Source organism: Alligator mississippiensis, chromosome 4 (genome assembly GCF_030867095.1).
Source record: "Alligator mississippiensis isolate rAllMis1 chromosome 4, rAllMis1, whole genome shotgun sequence".
Classification (NCBI taxonomy): domain Eukaryota; kingdom Metazoa; phylum Chordata; order Crocodylia; family Alligatoridae; genus Alligator; species Alligator mississippiensis.
Window position 1 is genome coordinate 162,305,092 of NC_081827.1, and position 12,214 is coordinate 162,317,305.

Genomic DNA, 12,214 nt, shown 5'->3' on the forward strand with positions numbered 1-12,214 from the left:
GCATGATGCCTTGGCACAGGACACCTGGGTCATTCAAGGAGTTGGTGCTGAAATCACTGTGCAACTGTGGGTGGGAGCAGACAGGCCCTGCACTCCCCTGTCATAGATTTCCTCTTCTCTCCCTGGGGCACTTCTCAAAGGCTGGGGAAAGCTACTTCTGCAGAGTGACTCTATGGCCCAGAAGTGAGGATCCTGCTTCCCTGTGCCTGCCCTAGCTGTTTAGATAGGCATCATGTCAAGGGCTTGGGGCTGGTGTGCCTCCTCTGTGTATATCTAGGAGGGAGTATTAAGGTGAACGGAGCAGCACCAGGGATACAAGGGCCCGGTGTGCCTGTCAGTTTTGTCACCTGTGGATAGGTTGCTTTTGCCTGCCCTCCTGACCCCCACAGGGCCCTGGCCTACCCATCGGAAGCAAGCCCTGATTATGGCATCCTGTGGTGCAGGTGCATATTGCTCTTTTAGGATTGCTTTTCTCACCTTAGGCCCTAGCTCATCTCCATTCTAGTTCACTTGCTGACCTTTTGTCTGGCACAGGCTCCCCTTGATCACTCCCCCTTCAGCAAGAGCATCTCAGTCGGCAGCTGGCAATGGTTGGGGAGGAAAATAGCCCTGCCCTTGTGCCATCCTTGGATAGGGATGATCCTGCCCCAGGCAGGGGGTGGGAGTAGATGACCTGTGGAGGTCTCTTTCAGTTCTGTTTCTGTTTCTCTATGATTCTGTGATTCATCATGGGGAAGAAGGGGCAACCAGCTCAAATGGAAAGTGCTGCTCAGCTAGGGGAGCAATATTGGGTCCAAGCACCCTGCTCACATTGTGCCAAGCTAGCCTGTTCAGGGTTGAGGAGCAGCTGGTGTGGCAGATGTGGACATAACTATTACACAGAGAAACTGATGCAACTGTTCATATCCACATCCCCATCTTGAGATGGGTGGCAGAGTGAGTTGGCCCTGGGAGCTGGGACAAGCCAGGGATTTTCAGTACTTTCCAGCAAGCTGTGCTTAAACAGAATTGGGCTCTTCCCCCTGAAGCACTTGTGGTGCTGGCTGTGGCACAGCCTTGTTTGATCCTTATTGTTGGCCTTGGCTGACCTGCAGTTGTGTCCTGAAGATCCCTTGGGGTAACTTCCAAGTCTCCTGAGTCAGCTGTAGGGTGTTGAGAACAGGAATATATGCCAGAAATTGTGTTTCCACCACCAGCCTCAGAAGGGGTGTGTGCTCTGAGGAGCCCCATTGAGTTTTATAATAAAGGATGCTGATGCTGCAGAGCCTGTAGGGAGCGTATCAGAGGGGCCTGTGGTTGCCTCTCAGTAGGACTTTGCTCATTGATGTGCCCAGATGAGTGAGAAGAAGACAGTCCCACAGTTGCCTGAGTTCCCCTTGGCCAGCGGCTCCTTTCTGGTTTGGTAGATGGACAGCTTGGCTACGGCCTGGCGGAGTTTGGCCAGACAGTGCCAGGACTTGATGGGGGTACGTATGGGGTGTGTATAAAATAAAAGGTGTGGGGAAAAGTGTGCAACAAGAACGTCAATAGAAGGTTCTGCAGGAGGTGGTAGAGGGAATGCAGCCTGGTGCTTTCGAGGTAAGCATATGCCAGGGTCTCCTGACCCAGAGCATTTGTGCTCCAAGGCCTCTGGCAGACTCCCTTTGCCATCAGACTCCTCCTGATTCATGACCTTAGTAGATTAGCAGAGCCCCTCTGTGTTTCTTTGGAGAGGGTAGGAGAGTCCATTGGGCTGCAGCATTTGGGGAAATGCAGCCTTGTGCTCTGGGTCCCAGGTCTGAATCCTGGGCAGATCCAGCCTTTGTGTTGCCTAGGTGCAAACATCACATTTGATTTAAGGCGTGAGTGAGATTGGGTGGGCTGTGGGCCAGGACTCTCAGCTTTACCACCAAACTCCTTGTGTACTTGGAGAGCGTGTGTCTCTTTCTTTTTACTTTCCTGTTGTGTGGTAATTGAAACAGTCTGGTGGTTAAAAAATCAGTGACCCATGACAGCTTGCTGTCCTATGTGCTTGCCACGGGCGCCATTTGGGGAACTGCAGGGATGGGGAGTCAGTAGGAAAGTGCAAGTGCAAAGGAGGCTGTAATGTGCCCTGGAGGTCTGCTATGTGGGGGCTGTGCTGGGAAATGTGCTTTTGCTTGTTCAACAGCCATCTGCATTTGGAATCGTGGGATGGGCGCTTGGCTTGGCCAGCTTAGGCAGGTCCTTTGTGAGGCTTGTGATACATGGCCTTTGTCTTAAAATCTGTGCTGTTGGAATTAGGGGATTTTGCAAGCCTTCCCAAACCCTGGTGGTTGCAAGTGGGAAACCTGAAATGGTAAGCAGAGCCAGTCCTAAAGTTGACAGCACCCAAAGGCAGAGAGAAAGGTGCAAACTTCTGTTCTGATGTTGTTGTTGTTTTTATTTTTACAACTGATATCATGTTTGGGGCCTGATTCGTGCTTTCTGAGGCCTGGATAGGTGGGGATGCTGCTGTGGTGGAGGTGAGATGTTTCCACTCTCCTCTGAGGCCTACGTCTCCCTTCAGAGTACCTGTCTCTGGGATGAGAGTTTGGGGGATTCTTCGACAGGCCAGTCAGTCCCCTGCTGCAGAGTGGATGTGATTGTGCTTCACTGGTTCTGATCAGAAAGTTTTGTTCCCAAATCCTTTTGCTTCTACATGCATGTGGTGCGGAGTTGGCAGGCCCCATGGAGAGTTAGACAGGAATGCTCTTCAACCATTGTGGAGGGTATTTCTGGTTTATGGGTCACAGGAGTTCCTCCAGCAGTTCAGATTCTCTCCACTGTTTGTTCTAGATGTCCTTGGTGTGTTGGGGGAGAACTCAAGTGTTCATGTTGGTTCAGGTTCTCCATGCAGGAGTAGACCCTCTGAGGAGGGCAGTGGGTGGGGGTACAGGTATGGAGGTGGCTGTACAGGTGCGTGGTTACGTGGTACGAACTGTGTAATGGGTTTTTAGCGTGCTTTGAGCTGCCAGGTGAACCACAGGGGCCACTTGGCAGTGCGTTGGAGGTGGAGTTGTTTATATTTTTTTTTTATTTGTATAGAAATAAATATTTTTGCAAAACAAAAAAGCAGATATTTGGAAGCTTCAGACAGGGAGGCAGCTCCCACATGAGAATGTCTTTGTTTGCATAGGGGTTTGGTTTGCACACTTGCTCCTCATAGTGGTGTTTGCTGTAGCAGATCCAGAATGCTGGAAAGGTGGGTACAGCAGTAGAGCTCACTGCTTGAGCCAAAGACTGGAAGAGCTGAGACTAGAGCTGCCGGTGGTGAAAAGGTGTGCTACCAGACCAGCACACCACCCTGGTGTTTGCTGGTGGTGAGGCCTGAGATCTGGCCAAGCCTGTTTTCATTGGCACTGCTTAGTTCGTGAGTGGCAGGAGGCGAAGCAGTGTGCTGGAGGACAGCGGAGGGGTGGGGGGTTGTATCCTTCTTGGAACTGCAGTAATGCCAACATTTCACTAAGACAGTTGCTTCAGTGTGAGAAACAGAAGCAAAGCTGCTTCCTTTTCACAGCATCTTCTTCTGAAGGCTCCAGGAGCACTTCCGAGACTGTACGTAAGTTTTGCCCGCCTCTGAAATTCATCTCTCTCTGGGGTGGAGCATGAGGCGACCAAAATATTCAAAACAACCATCCTTGACCTTCAGTATGCTGATGACTGCACCACCCTTGTGCACACTCAGAAAAACCTCCAGTGTGCGCTGGATATCTTTGCAGAAGCCTACTGAATCTTGGGCCTCTCTCAACCGTGAGAAGGCTGCAGTGCTGATCAGCTTGCTCCAGGCCAAGAATGTGATCCCCCCTCCTCAAATCACCATTGAGGGAAAGACCCTGGAGGTAGTCAGGCACTTTCCTCTGTAGCCATCTCTCTCAGAGAGCAAGCATTGATGAGGAGATCCAGCACAGGATCCAGTGTGCAAGCGCCTCCTTCGGGAAATTGCTTTGGCATGTTTTTATTGATTATGATCACCAAGATTCAGGTCTACAGTACAGGCATCATCTCCACTCTCCTCTGTGGATGTGAAATGCGAGTGACTGACCGTCATCATCTCAAGAGTCTGCAGAGGTATCACTAACAGTGGCTTTGGAAAATCCTCATCATCGACTGAGAAGACTGCTGCACAAATGCAGCATCCTTGATGAAACCAGTGTTACTAGCATTGAGTCTGATCCTCAAGCACCAGCTTCTCTGGTGCTGTACTCCCCACTTAGTTGTGGCCTGACATCTTATGGTGGCCAGAGGAAATGCTACAAGGACACATTGAAGTTATATGACAGGAAAACAGACGTCAACATCAAGAGCTGGGAGGAGCTGGCTGCTAACCGACTCCCAAGTAGTGCTGCAACCTAAACCCAAGTGCCTGTCTCTGGGATGGGTCATTGGCAGGGTAAAGCATCTTGTCTTCAAGGCAGAAGGAAAATGAGAGAAATCCCAGCGTATGGACTATTCTTCCCTGTGGAAAGACCTGCAACATCTGTGGACAAATTTATGACTCAAGGATTGGACTCTTAAGTCACCTCAAGACCTGTCAATGCACTGTGGTAGAGATCATCCTCAACTCAAGGTATTGCCACTGCTGATGCATTGAGCAGCAGTTGCCAGGCAGGAAGTGAAGAATCCTAGAGCCAGCTGAAGCTGTCAGGGATTTGGGGGGAGCAGATGGTGGGAGCTGGAAGCGAACGGTGTAAACAGTGCCTTGACCTGCATGAAAAGCACTCTAGGAGCCTTTAATGATGGAGTACTCATGCCATGTATTTTGTACCCCCCACTCATCCAGGTTACACTTTGGCTGTCAGGGGAGACCATCTCTGATGGGGTCAGTTCCTGAGGCAGCCACACCATGACTAGGCCTAGCCCCACAGAGCTGATGAAGCTACTGTGGCCTGTGCCCATGCCATGTTGTAGCATGAACAGAGCCTGCTGCCCCCCCAGTGGTTGACAATCAAAGGTTTTGTCTTCATTCTCAAGAGGAAATACTTTATTTCCATGGCTGGTGCCATTTCTCTCCTGTACATGCAGAGGAGGCCTTGAAGTTCCCCTTCCCTTGCTCACTCGGTGTCGATAATTTCCAGTGTGGGCTGCAGACGCTTAGCAGGCAGGGGGAGCATCGCAGAGCAATTTTCTGCCACCAGCTGCAATCGAATCTCGGCAGAGGCCAGGGCTGCTGCTGCTGCTCGTCTTCAAGAGAAAAACAAAACCCATCAAAGCGTCGAACCTTTAGCACAAGCCATGTCTCTTTCAGAGCTGGTGCCATCACGTCCTGAACCGAAAGCTCTGGAAACCACACACACAGACATGAAACAACCAAACTGCACAACCGTTTCCAAAGCGAGTGACTTGTAGCCGACGTGGGTATGCGGCAAGGCATTCATGCCTACAGAAACCTGTCCCCTGTCCTGCAGTGGCTTGGGGGATTGCAGAGTCACCACCAGGGTGATTTCTTTTCCTCTTTTTTTTTTCTTTCTTTCTTTAAGACCCAGCTCCTGAAATCACAGGGTTATGGGAGAATCTGTTGGAAAAAGAAGTGTCAAAAAGCTGTGGAAAGCAGTTTGGGGATGCAGCCCCTCAAGGCACTGCCACAGGGTGACAGGGACCTGGGAGGCGGTTAGTTTTAAGTCAGTTTCATGGGTTTTGGAGCCTGCCTGGAAATATCTAGAACTGTGCAACTCAGTCACCCTTTCCTGGTCAGAGCACAAGGCTTTCCCCTCTGTGCTAGCATGATGACACTACCCCTTCTTTAGCTGGAGGAACCAGTGTGGGACACCAAACCTTTGAGGCCCCAGGCTGGCTGACCTGCTGTTGCCAAAGAGTTCCTGGTTTTTGGTGGCTATGGCTTCAAGAGCTCAGGGAAGTGTGGTGGGGCTAGCACCCCCAGTTGGCAGCGCAGAGGCCTTCAGAACCATGCTGCTGATGGAAGGACTCATTGTAAAAGGTTGAAGGTTGCAAACTAGAGATGTGCAGATAGCGGAAGCATATCAGCCAGGGAGTCAGGGACAGGTCCCAGCATCAGCACAGGGCTAGGCTGAGGAGTGTGAGTGTAGGGCCTCCAGGTGCCCCAGTATGGGTGATGTCCTGTGTGGGGTGGCAGTATATGGCTGAGAAGCAGGAGAAGCTATTCATGCTGTGCTTGGATCTCCGCTATCGCAAATGAGTGGCAGTTCTCTGCTGGAGCTAGTGCTAGGGGAGACCTCCATTCTCATGGTGACCCCATGGCATGAGGTGTGCCATCCTTCTCTCCAGATTCCCCTTTAGGAGCCACTTTCTGTGTGAGGCCAAGCATGATGTGCCTTTTCTTCCTTCCTTTAAAAAAATATCCCCCCACCGCACGCACCTCTGCCTCGCACTAAGGAAGGGCTTCATGTCGCTCAGGGTATTCCTACCTGCCTCTGCCTTGTTACCCCTCCAGGGGTGGGCTTGCTTCTTCAGCCAGGGCCTGTCTGCTCCTGGCCATATGGCCAGGTGCCCGCCACAATCCTGAGCTCCTGTACAGCCCCAGGAACACAAATGAGCAGTCCCACCCCTAGCAGGGTCTAATCGCAGATCTCTGCTGATGGCAGGGTAACAGCCGGTCTTAACAGTGCACAAAGAGCAAGTGTGAGGCCCCTGCAGGGACACTGCCTCGGGTGCTCCCCACCTGGGTGGCGAGCAGCTGTGCTTCGGTTTTTGCAGTGCTTTTGATTGAGAGGGACCCTTGTGCCACAGCACCAAGTCCTGCCTGCCTTGTGCTGGAGCGAGACTTACTGCCCACTTGTTCCAGCGGCAGAAGAGGAAGCTACCAGGAGCCCAGCGCTGTTTGGTCTGCGTGAGGCAGCTGACATTTTGGAAGGAAATAGCTGCTCCTTCCTGTAATCGGGCAGCCTGTGAAACAGTAGCACGGAGCTGCTGTGCTGGGAGCTGGGCTCGCGCTCTGGAGCACACAGGCTTGTGGCTCAGGGGTCAGGGTACACAGCTGGGTGGAAAGGCATCATCAGAGCCGTGCATGGGGCTAGGGCAGGGCAGAGCCAGGAGACCACCTGTTCCTGCTGTGAGTATTGCTGGTGCTTGGGGGGAGTTTCTGGCAGCTTCTGACCTGGCACTAGGGTTTCTGCATTGTGGTGGATGCTGCAAGTTGGCTTGTGGACCCTGGGCTGCCCTGGTGAAACCCTTGGAGGGAGGCTAGCATGGGAGGGTAGTGGATGTGCAGAATGCTTACACCATACAGAGCCTGTTCCCCAGCAGGCACAGCATTGTTTCCCCCGCGTGCACACACATGCACGCGCCCATGCACAATTGCTGAAACGGGACTGCTTTGCCTCTCAGTAGGGCAATGAGCCCCTTGGGTTTTACCATGTACGTGGAGAGATTGCTCCAAGGTGGGCAGGGGCTCTGCTTTATCTGAATAGCTTGATTTGAGCAGGGGATAGATTGGGTTCAAATGTTAGTGGGGGGTAGTGCTGCTGTACCCCAGCTCTACTCTGTCTGCATGGCGCTGTATCCCTTAGTCCCACCCTTTGGCACCTTTGGACTGAACTGGGAGATGTTTGGGTCAGTGAGGGTGTTTTGGGACATAACTCACCTGGTTACGGGCTGGTGATCTGGGCCAGCAGGCTAGTGAGGCTGCAGCAAAGCCCCTGCAATGGGCACTGAGACAGACAGGAGGCCCCTGGATCCAGTGGCTGCTTGTGACTCCTGACTGTCGGGCTCTTAGTTTGAGCTCTGGAAGCTGAGCAGAGTCCCTGAGCTGGGATCTCGCAGCAGGATGTGTGCCCTGACTTGGAGTCCTGCCCATCCTGCAAACGGGAGAGCAGCTGCAGGAACTAGGAGAGGGTGGAGGTGTGATGGATCCATAGAGCTGGAGGTACTGGCTGGCACGGGGCAGGCTGCATTTCCCTGTAGAAATCCTTTGAGGAAGGGCCTGGAAGCTGCCCTGGCTGCTCAAGTCACATTTATTCTCAGAATCCCCCAGAAAGGTTTCTGGCAACCTGGCCCTTTTCTGTGGCTTCCCTTCCCCCCTACATCAGTTGCAGTGGTTTGGGCCGGGCAGTGTGGTGGCTATGAATTCTGGACAATGGTTTTGGGGCTCGTCTTTTTGCTTTGATCCCACACAGTTGTTTCAGCAGAATTGGGCCTCTCCATTCCCTTTCACCCCCTCTCAGTTGAAACAGGTGGCTCCATCAATTCCCATTTTGCAAGTGGGGCAGCTCATGCCCCCAAGCATCCCAGCTCTTTGGGCAGACCATGTGCCCTGCATCACTGGGGCACAGCATGGAAATACTGGCCTCAGGGTTCTGTTCCCTCTGCACAGAGGTGATTTTGGGCCCTGAATTTCTTCACTCCTGTGAGAGAAGCAGGAGCTCTTTCCAGGCTTGATCCAGCCACCCTTGCCCTGAGCCAGCTCCCAACATAGTCCCTGGGTGCTCAGTGCACAGGAGGTTTGCAAAATCAGGCCCCCAAATGCAGGAGCAGGTTGCGACCTAGAAGCAACAGAAAGCACGTGGCTTCCAGGAGGCGCTGAGGAACCACGTGTCTGTGTGTTTACTGCAGGCCTGGGGGAGGGTACAAAAGCTTCAGCTCCAGGAAATGTCTCCTGCCCCGGGGACTTTTTGGTGCCCACAGGAGCATGGTGATTCAGAGGCTGAGCTCTCGGGAAGCGCCCCGGTGCTCAACCCAGGGAGGAGGGCTGGAAACTCCCCCTCTTGGCAGTGCAGAGCAGGGCCTGCGTTCTTAGCTGATGAGAACTACCCAAGGGCCTGTGGCAGAGCGGCCTGGTTGACACTTGCAGCTGAGTCCATGGCAGGGAGGGAGCAATCTAGCCCTCTGGGCACACATCTACACATGCACATTTACTGCATAATAACCAAAATTATGGCACAGTATGGGCACACATTTACATGTGCATGCCTGCCTACATCACACAGTAAGTAAGGTGACTTATGCCGATTTGAGCGTAAATTTGATACCGGCATCATGCAGGTATCAAATTTACACCCAATTAGTTACTGTGCAGTAACGCACGTGTAGATGCCTCACTGGACAGTATCAGTGTGTGTGTGTACTGACTTGGGACTACCTTTAGTCCTAAGTCAGTCCACACAGTGTTAATGCTCTTTAATGTCTACACATGTGAATGCCAGCCTAGTCCCACCTACTATGCAGTAAATTTAAGCCGGTGTAAATGCATATGTAGACACGCCCTCTGAGTAGGTTGACCATTAAGAGGCTGGTGACAGAGCAGGCAGAGATTCATAGATTCATAGATGCTAGGGTCGGAAGGGACCTCAATAGATCATCGAGTCCGACCCCCCAGGAAAGAGTGCTGGGTTCAGATGACCTCAGCTAGATGTCTATCTAACCTCCTCTTGAAGACCCCCGGGGTAGGGGAGAGCACCACCTCCCTTGGGAGCCCGTTCCAGACCTTGGCCACTCAAACTGTGAAGAAGTTCTTCTTAATGTCTAATCTAAATCTGCTCTCTGCTAGCTTGTGGCCATTATTTCTTGTAACCCTTGGGGGCGCCTTGGTGAATAAAACCTCACCAATTCCCTTCTGTGCCTCCGTGATGAACTTATAGGCAGCCACAAGGTCGCCTCTCAACCTTCTCTTGTGGAGGCTGAAGAGGTCCAGGTGCCCCAGTCTCTCCTCATAGGGCTTGGCCTGCAAGCCCTTAACCATACGAGTGGCCCTTCTCTGGACCCTCTCCAGGTTATCCACATCCCTTTTGAAGTGCGGTGCCCAAAACTGCATGCAGTATTCCAACTGCGGTCTGACCAGCGTTCGATAGAGGGGGGAAGTATCACCTCCTTGGATCTGTTCGTCATGCATCTGCTGATGCACGATAAAATGCCAGCATGCAGAGTATGCCTGCTGGTGATGGACTGGAGCTCAGCCTGTCACAATGTGAGGACAAGGGGCCCTAGCACATGGCAAAGGGGCCGTGCATGAGTCCAACCCAATGGGGGTGGCAGGATAAGGCTAGCTGCTTAGAGGAAGCTTCCTTAGCAGATGCTGACTCCCATCTTTGACTAGGCAGCCGGATGTTGTTACTTGACCCTCTGCAGCCCAGTTTGCCAGGGAACTGTCTCAGTTTTAGCTGTCAGTGGTGCACGTACTGAGTACAGATGGCAGTTGGATTGGCTCCCTGCACATATGGTCCCTGGTGGCAAGGGCAGCCTTGCTGGGCTGTTCCTGCAGCAGCCAACTCACTGGCTGAGATTGGGGCAAGCCCCAGCACAGACTGCAGTGCCTGCTGTGTTATGGCATGAAATTAGCATGTCCTTGGAGCATCCTGCCGGTGGCAGCTGGAAGCCTCATAATGGCAGGGTCCCCAGGACAGAGGGGTGTGGCTGCCCAGCCTGTGCCATGGGTCAAGTCATTTGGCCTCCTTGTGGGACTCCACAGGATGCCCTTGCTCCAGTGACACGCCATGCTTTGGAGCCCTTCAGTGCTGACCCCCTGCTCTCTGACACATTTCCCTCCCTTTTTGTCTCTTTCCAGACTCATTATGACTTTCTTGTGACTCAAGATTTCTAACTGATTGCTTTCCTGCAATGTCATTATCTTAACGGGTCTTTGTTTTGTTTCCCGGGGGTCTAGGCTCGGTGGTGTTCCCCAGGCAGGATCCAGCCACTGCAGCTTGGAGCCGGCCTTTATCCCAGGCCCTTGGTTTCCACACCGGCTGGTATCAGTGAACAGTGGAACAGTCTCTTGGCCCATCTCCTGCTTTTCACAGTTAACAGCTTCCTCCATCCTGACCCCCATTCCTCCTCCTCCTTCCCTGGCTTCTGTGTGGCATGGCTTCTGCAATGGCTGCTCTGCTTGTGAGAAGCCGTTGCCCTCTCCAAGTCTGAGCCCCAGCCCTGGAGGGTCCTTCTCCCCTACGTCTGTGTTGTGTTCTTGTCTGCCCCCTCTCTGCCCTGCATCCTGTCCTCTGGGCACTCCTAGTTACCTCATAACTGCCTGTCATGCTCTCCTGCCTTCCCACTGCCCCACTTCTAGGATTCCCTGAACAGCACAGGAGATATAAGAACAAGAGTTTCCTTGAGTCCCAGGCCATATAGGGGCTTTCTGCAGTGCCACCCAGAGCCATTGGCACCCTGTTGCAGGGCACAGTTCTCTTCTGTCAGCAGCTGTCAGACTGCCCCAAGGAGGCGAGTCAGTACCCAGGCCTTCAAACAAATGTGACGAAGTAACTGGACACCCTCTGTGGCCTCCAGTATGGGGGAGCCAGGTTACAGCTCCTGCTTTCATAGTCCTGTGTCCGGAGCTCAAGTGGAGGCAGCAGAGTCATTTTCCCATAGAGTGCAAAGAAAGAAGAAGAGTCTGGGGTGCTAAATAGCCCTGTGTTGGCCACAGTCCCCGCTGGAAACCTCAGAATTGCTTATGACTTCCAGTAAATATAACCCTATGACCCCAGCTGACCTCCTGCCCTTTAGGCAGGGGGCTGGACTCGATGATCTTCCGAGGTCCCTTCCAGCCCTAATGTCTATGAAATCTATGAACCCAGTCCAGTGACAGGAAACAAGGCCACCTCCAAGCCATCTTCAGTGCCAGGGAGATGCAACAGAAATGACATGCTCCTTTGTCCATCATCTTGAAACATAGCACATAGCGGATAACTCCAGTTTTCGTTAGAGTTCCTTCATTTGCAAAATGCTGCATGCTGACCCTGCCTGCTCTTGGGTTGGTGCCTGAGGATAGAAAGCACTGTGGGCGTGCACAAGTCTAATGGCTTCCGTGCATTCACGCCAAGAGTTTGGGGTCAGTCAACAGTAGAGAATGCAGGCTACAATCCCACATAGTTTTAAACATAAAGGTCTTTGCCCATGAGGCATCTAAATGTCTCGGTGTCTGGTTGGGGTGGCTTTCTTGGGATTTGTGGGGGTGGATGTGAAAACTTGCATACATCAACCTTGTTCAAAAAATGCTTGGGTGCAGCCTGCCAGAGGACAAATGTTGCCAGTCTCCTGGGTCTATTTGATCTTTTGGCAAAAAGCCATTGTATTTTCCTGCCATATTGTAATCTGTTGGCCACTATTTTGGTTATTCAGATTCCTTGTGGCTTAGGTTTAGCAGACTCCTCGAAAGGAATGTGTAGTGGTTGGAAGTCCTGGAGTGAGACTCAGGAGGGCTGTGGTCAGTTCAGGTTTTGTTCCACACTCCCTTTGCTTTTGGCAAGTCACTTAATCTCAGAGTGCCAACTATTGTGAATCTGGGAGTGCTTGGGGTTCCTTTTCC

The 12,214-nt window shown here is 52.4% G+C and overlaps 1 protein-coding gene across 8 annotated transcripts in view; it reads left to right on the forward strand.

Annotated features, from left to right (window-relative positions):
- LOC102575674 (signal transducer and activator of transcription 5B) overlaps positions 1-12,214 on the forward strand; it is a 65,241-nt gene that overhangs the window by 36,530 nt on the left and 16,497 nt on the right. The window contains exon 1 of one of the 8 annotated variants that reach the window (XM_059726923.1): positions 6,922-7,027. The exons of the other annotated variants lie outside the window; for them this stretch is intronic. The gene's annotated coding sequence lies outside the window, so the exon portion shown is untranslated. Of the gene's footprint in view, positions 1-6,921; positions 7,028-12,214 lie in introns of those variants that run through there. 8 annotated transcript variants of the gene reach the window in all.